The sequence below is a fragment of the Bos javanicus genome, chromosome 26, assembly GCF_032452875.1.
Source record: "Bos javanicus breed banteng chromosome 26, ARS-OSU_banteng_1.0, whole genome shotgun sequence".
NCBI lineage: Eukaryota > Metazoa > Chordata > Mammalia > Artiodactyla > Bovidae > Bos > Bos javanicus.
Genome location: NC_083893.1, coordinates 32,092,386 through 32,108,872, shown reverse-complemented (window position 1 = coordinate 32,108,872; position 16,487 = coordinate 32,092,386). Strand labels below are relative to the sequence as shown.

Below are 16,487 nucleotides of genomic sequence, written 5' to 3'. Positions count from 1 at the left end.
CCCTGAGGGCAGGAAGTGCACTGGATGAATTGTGACTGTAGAAAGCGTCTCCTAGGTGGCCTTCCTTTGGCAGAATAAACGTAAAGATTTGATACTGTTAGAGACATGGGTGCCCTGGGGACCGAAGCAGGGCCCCCTTTACTGCCTGCCACCGGCGATTGTCCTGGGAGCGCTGAGGATGCTGGTGGTGTCTGCCCTTTGGGAGCACTGAGGATGCTGGTGGTGTCTGCAGAGGTCAGGCCATCACTTTTCTCCTTGGCTCTGTGCCTGGGACTCGAAGTCTTCTTGGTCCTTTTGGTGGCTGCTAAGCAGTGAACCCCAGTCCGGCTTCCTCCCTTTTAATGGTCCACCTGCATACTTCTTCACTTCTGGAAGGTGGGGTGCTGATGGTTTCAGGAGCCCTAGAATTCAGCTTGCCCTGCGAAAGAGGAGAATGGGACCTCCCATGTCTCCCAGAAATGCCTCCTGGATGCCTGAGTTAAATCGGGACTTCACTCGTAACAAAGACTTGGCCAGCTCTAAGCTGACTTCCTTCTGACAAGGCTGTCATAGTCCGTCTTAGGGTGTCAAGTAACTTAGAATCACAGTCCATCTTACGGTGTCAAGTAACTTAGAAACACTGAGATCCACAGAGCAAGCTGGGAAGGGCTGTAGGGGGAATGGGAACCGCATCTGGGACTGGTGGGAAGATGGAGAGATGCTGAGGAAGGGCCAGGGCAGTGATGCTGAGGCTGGAAGGCTGCTGTCCTGTCCGTCACAGTTTTGCCCCGGGCTGGCGCCTGTCTGCGAATGTTAAGGGAAGAAGGTCCCCGTGAATCCTGTGCCCTCTATCCACTAGAGGGCGCTAGCACCCTGCAGTTGCTGGTGCAGCTTCAAAGGCCACTGATAGAGAGGTGTCTCAGGGCCCTCAGAAATTCCATTCTGTCTGGAACTCCTGCCTTGTATCCCCTTCGCCCCCTCTTTCGCTTTGCTGCTCACATGTGGCTGCTGTTTCCTTGGGCATCTCATAGACCAGCTCTGGCCCCACCATTGCCAGTATGAGCCCTGGGGAATAGGGACCCCTGGCCAGGTACAGGTACAGGTGGGGGCTTTGGGCTGCTGTGATGAACATCAGAGGCCTGCACTGGCCCCAGCGTGCATAGTCGGGTCTGCCTGCCCAGGAGCCTGCAAGTGCCTATGGCCTCCTCCCTGAGGGGTGAGTTTCCTGGGAAAGAGAACCTGTCTTGGAATATTTGTTTTCTGTTCCTCTGCACTTCAGGGCCTGGCTGGATCCTGCAATAAGTAGGAGCTCATCAAATCCACGGGCGCCCCAGTGCCTCCTGAGCGTGGCTTCTAGCAGGCAGCTGGCTAAGGTGGTGGCAGCACCTTGGAATCCAGTGAGTGGGTGAGAAGGTGGTGGTTGTGCAGGATGGGGTTCAGAAGCAGCCGAAAGGCTGTTGATGCCCAGTGTGGGGGGGAGCAGGAAGAAGAGGAGGAGGAAGAGGCAGGGGAGGGCAGTGAGCTGCTCCTGAAAGTGTGGTGGAGGGTTCAGACAGCCTGGGGTGGGTGGGTGGGGGAATCTACATCTAGGGAGGGTTTCAATCACTGGGCACCTCAGCTGCTGCTGTTTGAGACCCAGGAAACTAACTCATGAAACTGGCTCTTCCCCCAGATTCTAGAGCTTCTAACCTCTAGGCTGCTCTGGGCTAGGCAACCAAGGAGGAATGTCTTCCTTATTTTTCCCTGGCCTTCAACCATAGGGGCCGAGCTATCTGGAGGATCCCCATGGGGTCCACAGAAGCCCCGAGAGCTGCAGATGTAGGGGTCACATCTGCAGGGGTGTCAGTTGGTGTGGTTCTTGCCACCAGCATCTCTGAGCATCACAGGACCTGGGGATCAAGATGCTCCATTAAGATTTTGAGAGGGTTTCCTGCTTTGGTAACGTGGGTTGTAGGCACGTTGGCCAGGCTGCACTTTCTCCTCCCCACTTCTGCTCTGCAGCCGCAGGTCCCTGCTTATTTGCTGGTCTCCAACACCCTTTTCTCTAGGCTGAAAATAATCCCTCATTGGGTTAGTTGTGTAATGGGCTTGCCTGAGATGTTAATTTAAAAAGTCATTGGCAGACGATTTCCAACATGAGAGTCTTCGTGAGGGCAGTTGTCCAGAGCCTGAGGACTCCTGCAGAGCCCACGTGGAACGTGAAGGGATCCAGTGAAGGAGGGGGCAGGTGGGTTGGAGATGGTGATGCCTCTGAAGGTGAGGATGACAGAGGGGTGGTGTTACTAATGCAGCTTCCAGGAGGAAACCAGAAGCAGTGGGTGGTGGCCAGCTTTCTATCCTTTCTGTGTGGCACTGTGACCGCAACTATAGAGGCAGAGAGGCTCAGACTGGTTGAGATTCTTGCCCAGGGTCACACAGTAAAGTGGAGACACAGCAAGGCTGGGGAGGCAGATTTCTGCATCCCGATCTTCAAAGTTCTTTCTACAAAATAGGCCACGGAAGGGTGGGCAGCCCAGAGTTCATTTTATTCAGTTGGTCAGATTATCTTTACAGAGTGCTCACTTTATGTGAGTTGGCCAGGACAGCTAGTAGGGAATGCAGACAAGTCAACAGGCCATTATAACGTATGGGTGGTGGGGAGCCCAGGCCGGGTGTCAGGGTGACTCAGTGGAGGGACTCACCTTGGTTGAATGGGGTATCAAGCAAGTCTTCATGGAGGAAGTGAAAAGTAGTTGAAAGAAAAAAAAAAATCTAGTATTGAGTTGACCAAAAATTTGTTAGGGTTTTTCCATAAGGTGTAATGGAAAAATCCAAATGAACTTTTTGGCCAAGCCAATCATTTGCTGCCCTGTTGAGAATGTCCCCAAAGAGAATAAACACTAGCAAACAAATAAATAAAAAAGTAAGTGGTAGTCATGGAGTCCTAAGTAGACTCCATCCAGCCCCGGCAAGGCAGGAGTCCCTCCCCAGAAGGGGCTGGGACTCCTGGAGAGCCAGGGGCAGCCAGGGGGCTGCTGCTGGGCAGTGGAGAGCTGGGAGTCTGCAGGTCAAGGATCTTTTAGAAAAACTCCTGTTCATCATAGAAAATTTCACACACACAAGTGGAGACAATAGTGTAACAAGCCCCACGCTTCCATCACCTACATTCAACAGCTGCCAACCCAGGGCCAGTTCCGCTCCATCTGTATCCTCTCTGCTCCACCATCTATGGATTATTTCAGAGCAAATCCCTGATGTTGTATCATTTCATCCATAAGTATTTCGGCAGGCAGCTCTAAAGGATAATGGCTCTGTTTTAAAACCATAATCATAATGTCATTATCACACCTGAAAACATCAGGACTCATTCTAGTCCGTCTTCAATTGCCTCAGTTTTTCTTTTTTAACAGTTGGTCAGCATCCAAGTAACAGCCACGCATGGCAGCAAAAATCTTTTCAGTTTCCCTTGAGCTATCTTTTCTTTCTCCCTCTCTCTTTCCCACTGCAACATCCTTATTTAAGCAGTCTGGTCAGTTACTCTGTGGTTCCCTCCACCTGGCTCTGGCCGTTGGTGTCTTCAGGGTCCCTTACAGCCTGTTCCTCTGTCCCCTGTATTTCTTGTCACCTGGAACTTCGATCTGGTGGCTTCAACCAATTTAGGTTCAATTTTCCTAGCACCAGCATTCTCAGTGCACAAAATTAAACGACCACCTGCTGAGCAATGCGTGGTGTGTGTGGATGCCCGTGTGTGTGAACGCGCACGTGCATTATTCTCTCCTGCCTTTGGCCACCTCCCAGAAGCCACTGTTGTCCCATGGTCACTGGTTCCTTTCAAGGTTACAAAATTGCTTCAAGGTTGCTTGTCAAGGAACGAATGCAAGCTGTACCCTCTCTCCCTAGACAGCATATTAAAAATCAGAGACATCACTTTGCTGACAAAGGTCTGTCTAGTCAAAGCTATGGTTTTTTCAGTAGTCATGTATGGTTGTGAGAGCTGGACCACAAAGAAGGCTGAGTGCTGAAGAATCGATGCTTTTGAACTGTGGTGTTGGAGAAGACTCTTGAGAGTCCCTTGGTCTGCAAGGAGATCAAATCAGTCAATCCTAAAGGAAATCAACCCTGAATATTCATTGGAAGGACTAATGCTGAAGCTGAAACTCCAATCCTTTGGCCACTTGATGCGAAGAACTGACTCATTGGAAAAGACCCTGATGCTGGGAAAGGTTGAGGGCAGGAAGAGAAGGGAGCGGCAGAGGATGAGATGGTTGGATTGCATCATGGACTCAGTGGACATGAGCTTGAGCAAACTCTGGGAGATAGTGAAGGACAGGGAAGCCTGGCGTGCTGGCATGGGGTCACAAGGAGTAAGACATAGCTGAGCGACTGAACAACAACACTTTCTCCAAGCCAGTCCCCTGGAAAGCTGCCTTGGAGAAACCTTCAGTGGAGACAGATTTTATTTTGATGTCTACATCCATTTTCTTTCCCCTGCCTCCTTCTGTTGCCCATGTTTTGACTCAGGGTCTCTCCAGTCAGGGACCCTACGAGGTCTGAGGACCTAGCATTCTCTTCCTGCTCCTGCCTACCTTTTGGGACCAGTTCTCTGCCAAAGTGGAGAAGTTAAACGTGAACCTCTGCTTCTAACCCTGGAGGCCCCTTGGGCTGATGGGGCAAACAGACATGGAAACTGCAGCGACAGCAATTGCCCGAACACTCAGCCAGAGGTCCCTGGGGATGCCCTGGAAACAGAGAGGCCAGGGCAGGGAGCACATGTCTGTTCTCCGCCTCTCCTACTGGGTAAAAACCACCATCCTAGCTGGAGACAGAGACTGGAGGTGTTAGCTGCAAAGTGGAGAAAGAGGCCTTGTGCTCAGCTTCCAAGGGATGCCCGATCTGGCAAGAGAGATGCTCGCTCTGGGAGCATCCATCTACCCAAGGGTATTTCCTGAGCCCTCACTGGTGCTGGGGGAAGAAAGGGCAACTTGTGCCCTCAGTGTGCATGTAGTACTATAGCCAGTTGATGACCAGTGTCCAAGAACAGGGAGGCGTCCTCAATCCCTCATGTTTGTCCCTCACATCCAATCCCTGGTCAACTATGTCAGCTCAACCCTTAAAACAGGTTTTACTTTTTGGCCGGGCTTGGCACTTGTGGGATCTTAGTTTCCAGACCAGGGATTGAATCCAGGCCCTCAGCAATGAAAGCAAAGAGTTCTAACCTCTGGACTGCCAGGGAAGTCCCCCAAACAAATTTTAGTTTGGTCCCATTCTCTCCATCAAATCCCCACTGCTTCCCACCAACTCCAGGCTTCTGTTTTCCTCATTCTAATCCATTCTCACACTGCAGCCAGAGTCATATTTTTGTAGCATGAATCTCATCATACTTCTCTACCGAAAATCCTGTAGAGAGTTGAAGAGCACTCCCCCAACCCCCGACCCGCGCCTCCGCAAACTCATGCCTATCTGCAACTTCAAAATATGACCTTCCATAGAAATAAGGTACTTGTAACTAAAATGGGGTTATACTAGGTTAAGGTGGGCCTTAAACCCAGTGACTGGTGTCTTTATGAGAAGAGAGCATGGAGAGACACCGAGAGAAGAAAGCCACATAAAGGCCGTGGCGGACTGCATTAATGCCTGCAAGCCAGGGAAAGTCAAGGATCACCAGCCGCTCAGAGAAGCTGGGAGGAAGCAGGAAGGGTTCCTCCCTAGAGCCTTCAGAGGGAGCAGGGCCCTGCCAACACCTGGGTTTTGGATTTCACCTTCTGGAACTGTGAGAGAATACATTTTTGTAGTTTAAGCTGCCCTAGGAAACCAATCCGGAGAAGGCAATGGCACCCCACTCCAGTACTCTTGCCTGGAAAATCCCATGGGGGGAGGAGCCTGGTAGGAGCACAGAGTCGGACACGACTGAAGTGACTTAGCAGCAGGAAACCAATCACCGCTTCATAAATGTCATTCAAAATGGTATTGATAGGGCTCCCCTGGTGGCTCAGTGGTAAAGAATCCACCCACCAGTGCAGAATATGCGGGCTCAATCCCTGGTCTGGGAAGATCCCACATTCCATGGAAGAACAAAACCAGCGTGTCACAACTCCTGACCTGCTCATGCCCGGGAGCCCGGGAACCACAGTTATGGAAGCAGAGCCTGTGTTCTGCAGCGAGAAGCCACTGCAATAGAAGCCCGTGCAGCAGTGAAGACTCAGCACAGCCAAAATAAATAGTTTAAAATAAAATAAGATTGCACCTAGATTAAAACCCCAGACCACCGGCATGTCCCGCCAGCCGGGCGTTCCCTGGCCCCATTTGTCCTGCCACCCGGGCCTGTGCTCCTCTCACACCTCCCGTTTCCCGGTCCCCCCGTGTGTCTCTCACATCTTATTCTGTCTGAACTTCCACCATAGCACCTTTTAAGAAGTTGTAATTTTAAACAGACTTCAGTGCTGCTCCTTGAGCAGACTGTGGGCTCCTGGTGGGCATGTGTGGCTGTCTTCTTGGTCCCGGATCTCCAGCTCTGTGTACTGTGTGTCTGGCACGTTGTAGGGGCTTCATAAACATCAGATGAAGAAATGAAGCCAACAAGTGCAAGTGACAATATTTCATGGGATGAGGCTGTATGGAGGGTCAGATCAGGGTCAGTGGGACATGGCGAGGAGGAGGAGAGTTCTGTGGGTTTGCGGGGGCGGTGGTCAGAAATGACTCAGCCGACCCAGTCCACAGCCTCCAGGGAAGATGGTGATGAAGGTGGGTCTGTGCCAGTCCTGGGTCTCATCCTAAACTCGGGGAGGTTCATGGCTGTGCCGGCCTTCTCTGCCAGATGGACAGAAGTTGGCTCTGCACGCCCCGAGTTTACGGGAAAGGCCTTTCGTTCTCTGGGCTGTGATTCATGGGTCCCCGAGAGAGGGCATGATTTACATGAGCCTCAGACCATTTGGGCCAAATGACTGTGGGCAGTTACATCACCCAATAGAAGAGATTTACGGCCCAGGCCAGACTCCAGGGCCTCGGAGCACGCCTGCTCCCTCTCCAAGTTTGCACATGGTCCACCAACATCCTACGAGGGCCCGTGGCTAGATGAGCATCAAACTCGGGCGTCCCCTCTGGCGGGCAGCGTGGGCCTGGAACCCAGGGCTCCCTAGGCAGATATGTCCTCCCCAGGGCCTTTCTTTCCTCTTAAAAAAAAGCACAAAACATATCAGAAACGAAGCAGAGAACCCCTCCGTAGGCTGTCTGTAGGGCTGGCATTTAAAGCACTCAATCAGGCCTAGCTTTTACTTAAAGATAATAAAGGTGGCAGTTCTGTTTCATTTAAAAGTTAAACTTTTAAAAACTCCCTAGCTTTTCCACCAGCGTAGCCTGATAAGTCACTCCTGTCCTTCTGCAGCCCCCGCTTCTGTCTTCACCGCCCTTCTGATTGTCTGATGTCCGGGAACCTGAGACAAGCGGGGCTGGAGGGGGTGGAGTGTTGGGCCAGAGGAGGCCTGCGGTCCCCGGTTCCTGTCCTGATTTCTCAGTAAGCTGCCTACTCCATCCATGTGGAGCCAGAAAGTCCTGCTTTGTGCCAGGCACACAGTTAAGTGGAGAGTGAAAAAGTTGGCTTAAAGCTCAACATTCAGAAAACAAAGATCATGGCATCCGGTCCCATCACTTCATGGAAAATAGATGGGGAAACAGTGGAAACAGTGTCAGACTTTATTTTTGGGGGCTCTAAAATCACTGCAGATGGTGAGTGCAGCCATGAAATTAAAAGATGCTTACTCCTTGGCAGGAAAGTTATGACCAACCTAGACAGCATATTCAAAAGCAAAGACATTGCTTTGCCAACAAAGATCCGTCTAGTCAAGGCTATGGTCTTTCCTGTGGTCATGTATGGATGTGAGAGTTGGACTGTGAAGAAGGCTGAGCGCCGAAGAATTGATGCTTTTGAACTGTGGTGTTGGAGAAGGCTCTTGAGAGTCCCTTGGACTGCAAGGAGATCCAACCAGTCCATTCTGAAGGAGATCAGCCCTGGGATTTCTTTGGAGGGAATGATGCTAAAGCTGAAACACCAGTACTTTGGCCACCTGATGCAAAGAGTTGACTCATTGGAAAAGACTCTGATGCTGGGAGGGATTGGGGGCAGGAGGAGAAGGGGACAACAGAGGATGAGATGGCTGGATGGCATCACTGACTCGATGGACGTGAGTCTCAGTGAACTCCGGGAGTTGGTGATGGACAGGGAGGCCTGGTGTGCTGCGATTCATGGGGTTGCAAAGAGTCGAACATGACTGAGTGACTGAGCGAGTGAACGACACAGTTAGTGCTTAATTAAGATCGACTGAGTCGATGAATAGCCTTGAGTACTAGTAGTCACTCCTAAAGGAGATCAGTCCTGGGTATTCATTGGAAGGACTGATACTGAAGTTGAAACTCCAATCCTTTGGCCACCTGATGTGAAGAACTGACTCATTGGAAAAGACCCTGATGCTGGGAAAGATTGAAGGACAGAGGAGAAGGGGACGACAGAGGACGAGATGGTTGGAGGGCATGGACATAAGTTTGAGCAAATGGACATGAGTTTGAGCAAACTCTGGGAGTTGGTGGTGGACAGGGAAGCCTGGCATGTTGCGGTCCATGGGGTCACAGAGAGTTGGACATGATAAGCAACTGAACTGAACTGAACTTGCAGTTGAGATGATTTTTTTTTTCTTTTGGTGACTTACCCATCCACTGTGTCATCATGGTCTCCCTCATGTATAGAAGTACAGCATCTCAGAGTGAAGGGGACCATGTGGTCCATCTCCTACACCTGCTCAGGGCAGAGACCTGGCAATCATCATTGAGTCTATCCTATCCTCCCTTCCACGTGCAATCCACCCCCAGAGCTGCAGTTTTATCTCTGACCACGTCTCTAATGCCACTTCCCTGTCCATCACCAGGGCCCCACCATCATTTTGCTCAGAAGCTCTTCCCTGGTGTGTGTGGCCACTCATGTCTTCCATACCGTCTGTGTCTCACAAAGCAGCTTGAAAAGGGGGGATGCTTTTAGGATCAAAGTCACTCAGATTCTGTCAGTTTGTTACTTAAAAATGTCCATGATTTTCTGTTGCACTTGGAATAAAAATTCCCACCCCTCCCACAGCCCACAGATAGGGTCCTTGGTGAGGCTTCCAGCCCTGCAGCTCCTCACCAGCCTCCATCTGCTGTCTCGCTGCCCAAGCCCGCCTGACCTGGGCTCCTCTGATGTCCCCTGAGGCTGTCCCCTCAATTCCTGTGGCTGCTTTTCCTGAAGAGCCTGCAAGTCTCAGTTGAAATGTCACCTCCTTAGAGACGTCCACTTTACTCCCCACGCATGAACTCGGGGGTCACCAAACTTCGTGGGCCAAATGTGACTGCAGCCTGGTGTTATAAACAATGCTTATTGGTTCATGGCCCCTGGCCACTCCTTCACCTGTTAACTTTGGCTGTGATGGGTTTACAAGTGCGGAACCAAGTAGTTGCGGTACAGACCATCTGGCCCACAAAGCCTAAAATGTTTACCATCTGGCCCCTTTTAGAACGTTTGCTGACTCCTCTTCTAGCTCAGCCTTTTGCTTGCTTGCATTCTCTTTATTCATTTTTATCAGAGTGTAGTTGCTCTTTTATTTTGGCTAAGCTGTACAGCATATGGGATCTTGGTTCCCAAACTAGGAATCAAACTTGTGCCTCTTGCACTAGAGTCTTAACCACAGGACCACCAGGGAATTCTCTTGCTTGCTTTCTTGATGTCATTTCTCACATATAAAAATCAATGTGTATATTTTCATGTTTAATTTTATTTTTGATCTGTCTTCCCATAAAAATGTAAATTCCTGGAGCATAGAGGTCTTATAGACATATATACCTGTATTCCCAGTCTGAGTGTGGGGGTGGGCACATAGGAGGATTCAGTGACACTGATCAGTAGTTTCCTAGGACTAATCCAGTAATTAATTATTGGTCATATCAGTGTTTGGGGGTTATCCTTAGCCTGTGTATGTGTGTGTGTGTGATCAGGTGTGTCTGACTCTTTGTGACCCCACGGACTATAGCCCTCCAGGCTCCTCTGTCCATGGGGTTTCCCAGGCAAGAATCCTGGAGTGGGTTGCCATTTCCTACTTCAGGAGATCTTCCCGACACGGAGATCGAACCCAGTCTCCTGTGTCTCCTGCATTGCAGGCGGATGGATTCTTTATCCACAGCTGTTGAGGAAGCCCTATCTTTAGCCTGCTTGCCCCAAACACGTGTGCACGCCCTCTGGTGGACAGATGACTTCTGACTGTGTACTTACATCACTTCTTTCTCACTGCAGTTGGCACCTGGACACAAGCTTTTCCATTTCTCTTCTAACTCCATTGGCCTCCTAGATGATTTTGGGGAATACATTGGCTACAAATCATAAAAGATGGATAAAATTTTCCCTTGCCAGGAGTGGACAGGATGGAGGACAAACAGGTTGGCTTCTGGAAGAAGGAATCCTGAGCCTCATGGTCTAGCTGTGAGGCCGTGAACTTGTTATGAATGGTATCTACTCTTTTTGGACAGAGGTAGATTATAAACAACAGCAAACTATCAGAGCCTGCTCTCTCTGGGCCTTAGTGTTTTCATCTGGAAAATGATTTCCAAAGAGTGCAGAATTACCATAGAAAATTTCCAGTGGCTCTTGTTAAAGTCAGACTCCACGTGAGACCAGGTGATTCTGGCTCACAGCCGGACCCAGTGGATTAAAGGTGTCATGTTTCATCCTTTTGAGGCTAATTTCCAGTTCAAATCCTTCCACAATCATGTGTTCTGTGTCTTTGGGCAACATACCTCATGTCTCAGAGACTGTCTCTTAACCGGTGACAGTGTCACACTTTGAAAATGTTAACTTGTATTTTTCCTTTTCCTTCTTGGCCCCTCCACTCATTGGTTGGTACATCTTCCCTTTCCCCATATCCCTTCCTGTGACAGCAGAAAGGAGAAGGAAAAGGAGCCCTCTTACTTGTGTTTTAATAGCCTAGACCCTTTGGGGACCAGAAAGGGCTCAGATCAGATGGGAAATATTTTGGAGGAAACAAAGCATGTGAAAAGAAGCCCTTTTCTACTCCCGTCTCTGCCCAGAAGACGCAGGGAGGAGTCTTGGAGGGGAAGGAGGCCCAGTGTAGACCCAGAGAGATCCTTGGAGGAGCTTGGCTGAGCTGCAGAGAAGCAGCCACACAGATGTGTTTGTGGGAGCCGAGGGCAGAAGAGAACCCTGTCTGGGGCCGCCGGACTAGGGGAAGAAATGGTTTCCTGAGGGGGTTTGATAAGCAACGTACTAACAGCTTCAGTGTCTCCTCAACCTAAAATGAAAAACGAGCAGTGGACAGTTGTTGGGGGTCATGAGGCCAAAAGTGGCCCTGGGGGTGGGGTGGAGATGACTCTGCTGTGACCTGCATGGGCAGCTGATGACCACATCCAGACGGCCTTTCTCCTGTCTCCCCCACCAAACCTCAGCATTGCGTTGGCCTTCCTGAACCTCCGGTGTGATCTCTGGAAGGAGGGTGGACTTGAATTAGCTGATGTTACATCACCAGGTTGATCAGACCAGAAGGAATATGTTCACCTAGCTGATGCAAATTTGAGGTGGAAAATAAGGACCAAAGGGGTTGAAATGAGGCATGGAGTTTCGAAGTGCTGAGAAAAGTCAGCTTGGAATAAAAATGCAAAGAAAGAGGGTGGGAGGGAGGATGGGAGAGAGAGGGAGGGGGAAGGAGAGAGAGAGATTGAAAAATCAATCCCCCAGCCACAGGCAGCCCAGCTGGTGGGCACCAGATGGGAAAGCGATGATCTACAGATCAGGGCCTGTTAACAAGGCTGATGGCAACCCGAGGAAACCACCTGCAGCCAGCTTTGCAGAAAATCAGCACCCAAGGATGGGGCTTCCAGTAATCCATCGCAGGAACCACCGAGCCATGAACTTGTTAAACGGTAGCCGCTGGAGGCCGGCTCAGCTCACGCTCAGCTGCAAACGGGGCGAATCTCTGCCACTGGAAGACCAGATGGCGCCAGTGGTGGTGGTGGTCTCACGGTCCCAACACGCACCTTGGCAGATGCTGGGGTTGGCAGCTCCCAGGTCAGCTGAACTAACATTGCTGGCATCTTCTGAGCGTTTGAGAGGTGCATCTGTTCGCTCTGTGAGTGCCCTTTCCTTCCTTTCTCTTCCGTTCCTCTGAATGGCCTCTGCCCTTCGGCTCCGATGGAACCTAGTCAGTTCTGCTCACCTCCACCTGCAACCATCAGGCTGAAACTGTTGCATCCAGGAAGGATGGACAGTGGAGCACAGTGGATACAGAGCTCTGGGTCCCCATCCTGGCTCCAACACCCATCTGCGGGACTATGGCAAAGTGACTTAAGCCATTTGAAGCCTCAACTCCCTCCTCTGACAAAGAGGGTATCTCCTTAGAGAAGGAAATAGCAACCCACTCTTGATTTCTTGTCTGGAAAATTCCATGGACAGAAGAGCCTGGCAGGCTGCAGTCCATGGGGTCGCAAAGAGTAGCACATGACTGAGCACAGTGCCATCTCATGGAATGGGTACAAGTGGGGGTAATAGCAACAGAGCCCTTAGTTCAGTACCTGCCACTTTGTACCAGCACCACCTACTTAGTAAGAGTAACTTCAAGACCACCAGCAACCACACTCATGCAGGGGCTTCTATAACGTGGACATAGTAACAGCCCCTGGAGCCCTGGCACGACCCAGAGGGCCCTTAGCGCTTGCTTCCTGGTGGGGCCATAATTCTCCCCAACCTCAGCCGTCTTGTCTTTTATGTCTGTTTCCCCGCTTCTCCTGGAATGTGCTCTCTTTTCCTTCTATCCAGGGCAGACCTTGTGAGAGTCCCAGCTGCACTCACGTGATGGTGGCAGCTGACCCTTCCCAGGCAGAATTGTATTAGAGATTTCCATTTCCTGAAACCCTGCCCGTCGGATATAGTCTGTTTCCAATTACTGTACCTACCAGTAATTAGATGAGAACAAACTGAAAAATGGCTTTCATGGGAGCCACCAGCACTGGATTGGCTTTGAAGCTTTTAAACTTATTATTAATAATAAACGTTTTGGCGATGAACTTTTGACCATGCGCTCATCAAACATCCTTCCTCATAAGTGCCTGTCGCTGGAGAAGGAGTGTGCGTGGTGAAAAGGAGCTGCCTGGGGAATTGGGCAGTTAGAGTTCAGATCCTCGGTTTTGCTTGAAAACTCATTTCCTTTCTCTGTGCTTCAGTTTTCTCATCTGTAAAATGAGAGGGTTAGACCCCGTGACCTCTAGGGTTTATTAAACTTGGACACTTGTAGGAAAAAATAAATTAAGGCACTAAAGTCTAGAATAATTAGTTCAGAGTGGCAGAGCCTCATCAGCGCCCTTTGCTTTTCAGAATTGCGTGTCCAGGAATGGACCTCTAGATGCTCAGGGAGCCTTTGGGAGTCATTTGAAAAATGACTCCCTGGGTTGACACAATTTTCCTAAGAATGTTATTTATTTATTTTTTAATCCAAGGGTACTCTAGATTGGATGGAATCATGTCTTTCTAAGCAGTTCTTGACTTGGATTTTCATTAGAGTTTTCTGTGGCGTATTCAAAATACTCCACACCAGGCCACACCTCCCAACAATCAGAGTGGAATCTCAGCATTGCATTGGCCTTCCTGAAGTTTCAACATCGACGTGTATTCAGTCAAGTCTCTTTTAGACCCCATAGACTGTAGCCCCCCAGGCTCCTCTGTCTATGGAATTTTCCAGGCAAGAGTACTGGAGTGGGTTTCCATTTCCTCCTCCAAGAGATCTTCCCGACCCAGGGATCCAACCCATGTCTCCTGCATTGACAGGAGGGTTATTTACCATTGAGTCACCCGGGAAGCCCCTTCGCATTCGTGATTTGTACAAGTTGCCTCTGTGATTCTGAGGTGTGGGTGAGGTTGAGAATCACTGGGCTACCACAGTACATTCCAAACTTTTCATGAATCACTGGGGATTTTGCTGAAATGCGGATATGGATTCAGTAGGCTGTAGTGGGACCTGAGAAGATGCATGTCTAACAAGCTCCCAGGTGACACTGCTGCTGGTTCCAGGATCACAGGTTGTATAGTGAGACCTAGAAGGTTCAGCTGTCTGGCTCTGCCGCTATCAGAAGCTACATGAACACGAGAAACTCAGGTTGCACACATCCATCTGGAAAACCTCTCTGCCCATCCTCATCAACAGAATGAGATTGGAAAGTGTGGGTGCCCTTGTCAGGCTAAAAATCTGACCTCCTCTTCAGATGGGTAGTCTTTAAATATTTGCTCATCATAATTTTTTTAGTAGGGGTGTCATTGGTGTTGGAAAGGAGTTTTTAAAAACTAGGACTTGAATGTTCTGTCTGCTTCAAGGTGAGTGAGCATTCACCACTTTTAGAGCTGGGCAGCATCTGAAGCTCCTTCTGCTTTGGCAATCTCCCACCATGCATCTCACCAGGCAGCCCTACTGCCATCCATGTGGGCTGACATTGCCAGATGTTATCCTGCCCCAGGGAAGGGCCTTGGTCTTAGCTTGGAAAATTCGATGCACCTGCTTAATACTTTGACTCAAGCAAGGAAGTGCCTGAGAGGTGAAAGAGAAGTTAGAGTTGACCAAGGCAGCAAGTGTATTGAGATCTGGGGGTGGTCGTGACAACCATGGTGGCCCATGTCCAGCATTGGTGGCAGCTGTTCTTAGACAGTTTCTGCCTATGGTTTGGGGCTGGGACTCTGACCATCCAGTCCTGCTTGGTTCTAGGCATCCTACTTATTTTGTGAGTTACCAAATACCCCTCCAATACATATACTTTTGTCCTAAATAAGCTTCATGTCTGACTCTTTGCGACCCCATGAACCGCAGCATGCCAGGCCTTCCTGCCCATCATCAACTCCCAGAGCTTATTCAAACTCATGTCCATCGAGTCGGTGATGCCATCCAACCATCTCATCCTCTGTCATCCCCTTCTCCTCCTGCCTTCAGTCTTTCCCAGCATCAGTGTCTTTTCAAATGAGTCATGTCTATTGGTGAAATTAAGATTCCCAGTTGCTACCTAGGATTGTTGCTAGATTCAATGGGATAATCCATGTAGACAGATTAGAGTCCCACCCAACGCATAGGAAACATCCAATCAATGTTATGCTGATGAAGAAGAAGAGGAAGAGGAAGGTGTGGGGGAGGAAGAGGAGGAGGAGGAGAAATCAGGAAGGATGCTGAGAGGGACAGCATGAGGGGAGTTGCTTCCAAAAGAGAGGTTGAGAAGACCCATCGAAAGACATGCCATGAAAGTTCAGACCTGAAAAATGAAAGGGAGCCAACCATGTGAAGAGCATTTGAACAGAGGCAATAGCCTGTGTACAAGCCCTGAGGAAGTAATGAGACTCAGATATTCCAGAAATTGTTAGAAGGTCAATGAGGTGGGGGTGTCATGACTGAGGGGGCCACACATGAGTTGCAGCATGGAGTAATGGGTTTTCTGAGTCATCATGGGTTTCCTGAGTCATAGTGGTGAATTAGCATTGCATGTTTGATCCTCAGAGCATTGGCAAAGCATTGCTAACCTCTGCCCTCCTCCTGGCCATGGATTCCCTCTGGTTGACATCTAAACCTGGCCTACCCTCTTTGTGCTTGACAGATTTCAGGTAGAGTCTCAGGAGTTGGGAGGGGTGGGCCTTCTGCACAAGGGCCTGCAGTTGATCTTGGGGTGGGAGCGTCCACCTCCTTCGATGAGTCACCCTTTGTGCAGGCTCTAATGTTTACTACATTCACCCATCTGGCTGTGGAAGTCTTGCTTCAGAAAAGAACTCTGTTAGTAAATTGGGGTTAGGCAGGACTTCCCTGATGGTCCAGTGGCTAAGACTCTGTGCTCCCAATGCAGGGGCCCTGGGTTCGATCCCTGGTCAGGGAGCTAGATCCCACATGCCATAGCTAAGACCCACAGTAGGAGATAAGCTATGCTGTGGTGACAAATACTGTCTAAATCCCAGTGGCTTCACACAGCAGGTTTGGGTTCAGCAACACTCAGGGCAGCTGTCCTCCGGGCCATAACTCAGAGATTCTGGCTGCTTTGATATGACGCCATCACCTCTTTATGAAGCTTCTTGGTCACTGGGGCGAAAGATGAGAGAGATGGAGGGTAACACACCAGCTCTGCAATGTTGGTCATAGCTCATTGGATAGGACTGGTCATATGGCCTCACTACATGTGGGTGGCTGGGAAATACAGGGTGAGGCACGGAATGTTTGAGGAACGTGATTGTTTCTGCCACACCCTCTGATCTAATCTAGTTGAGTTTCTTCCTTAAGAGAAACTGGCATGAAAACAGTTTCTATTTGTTGCTACATCTTGATTAAACTTCACCACAACCATATGAGATGAAAAACAAATATATATTATAATATGAAGAAATACAGGCTTGGAGGATATATTACCAAGGACTTATGTTTGCACATGTTAAGAATTTCATGAAATAAGTTTCATTTGGTGTGAGGCAAATAGAGAGGACTTTATTCATGTAA

General features: G+C 49.7%; 1 non-coding gene across 1 annotated transcript; it reads left to right on the top strand.

Moving 5' to 3' along the window:
- The first annotated feature begins 15,803 nt into the window (after nt 1–15,803).
- On the top strand, nt 15,804–15,876 carry TRNAG-CCC (transfer RNA glycine (anticodon CCC)). Its single transcript has one exon. It is a non-coding gene; the product is annotated as a tRNA-Gly (tRNA).
- The last annotated feature ends 611 nt before the right edge of the window (nt 15,877–16,487 follow it).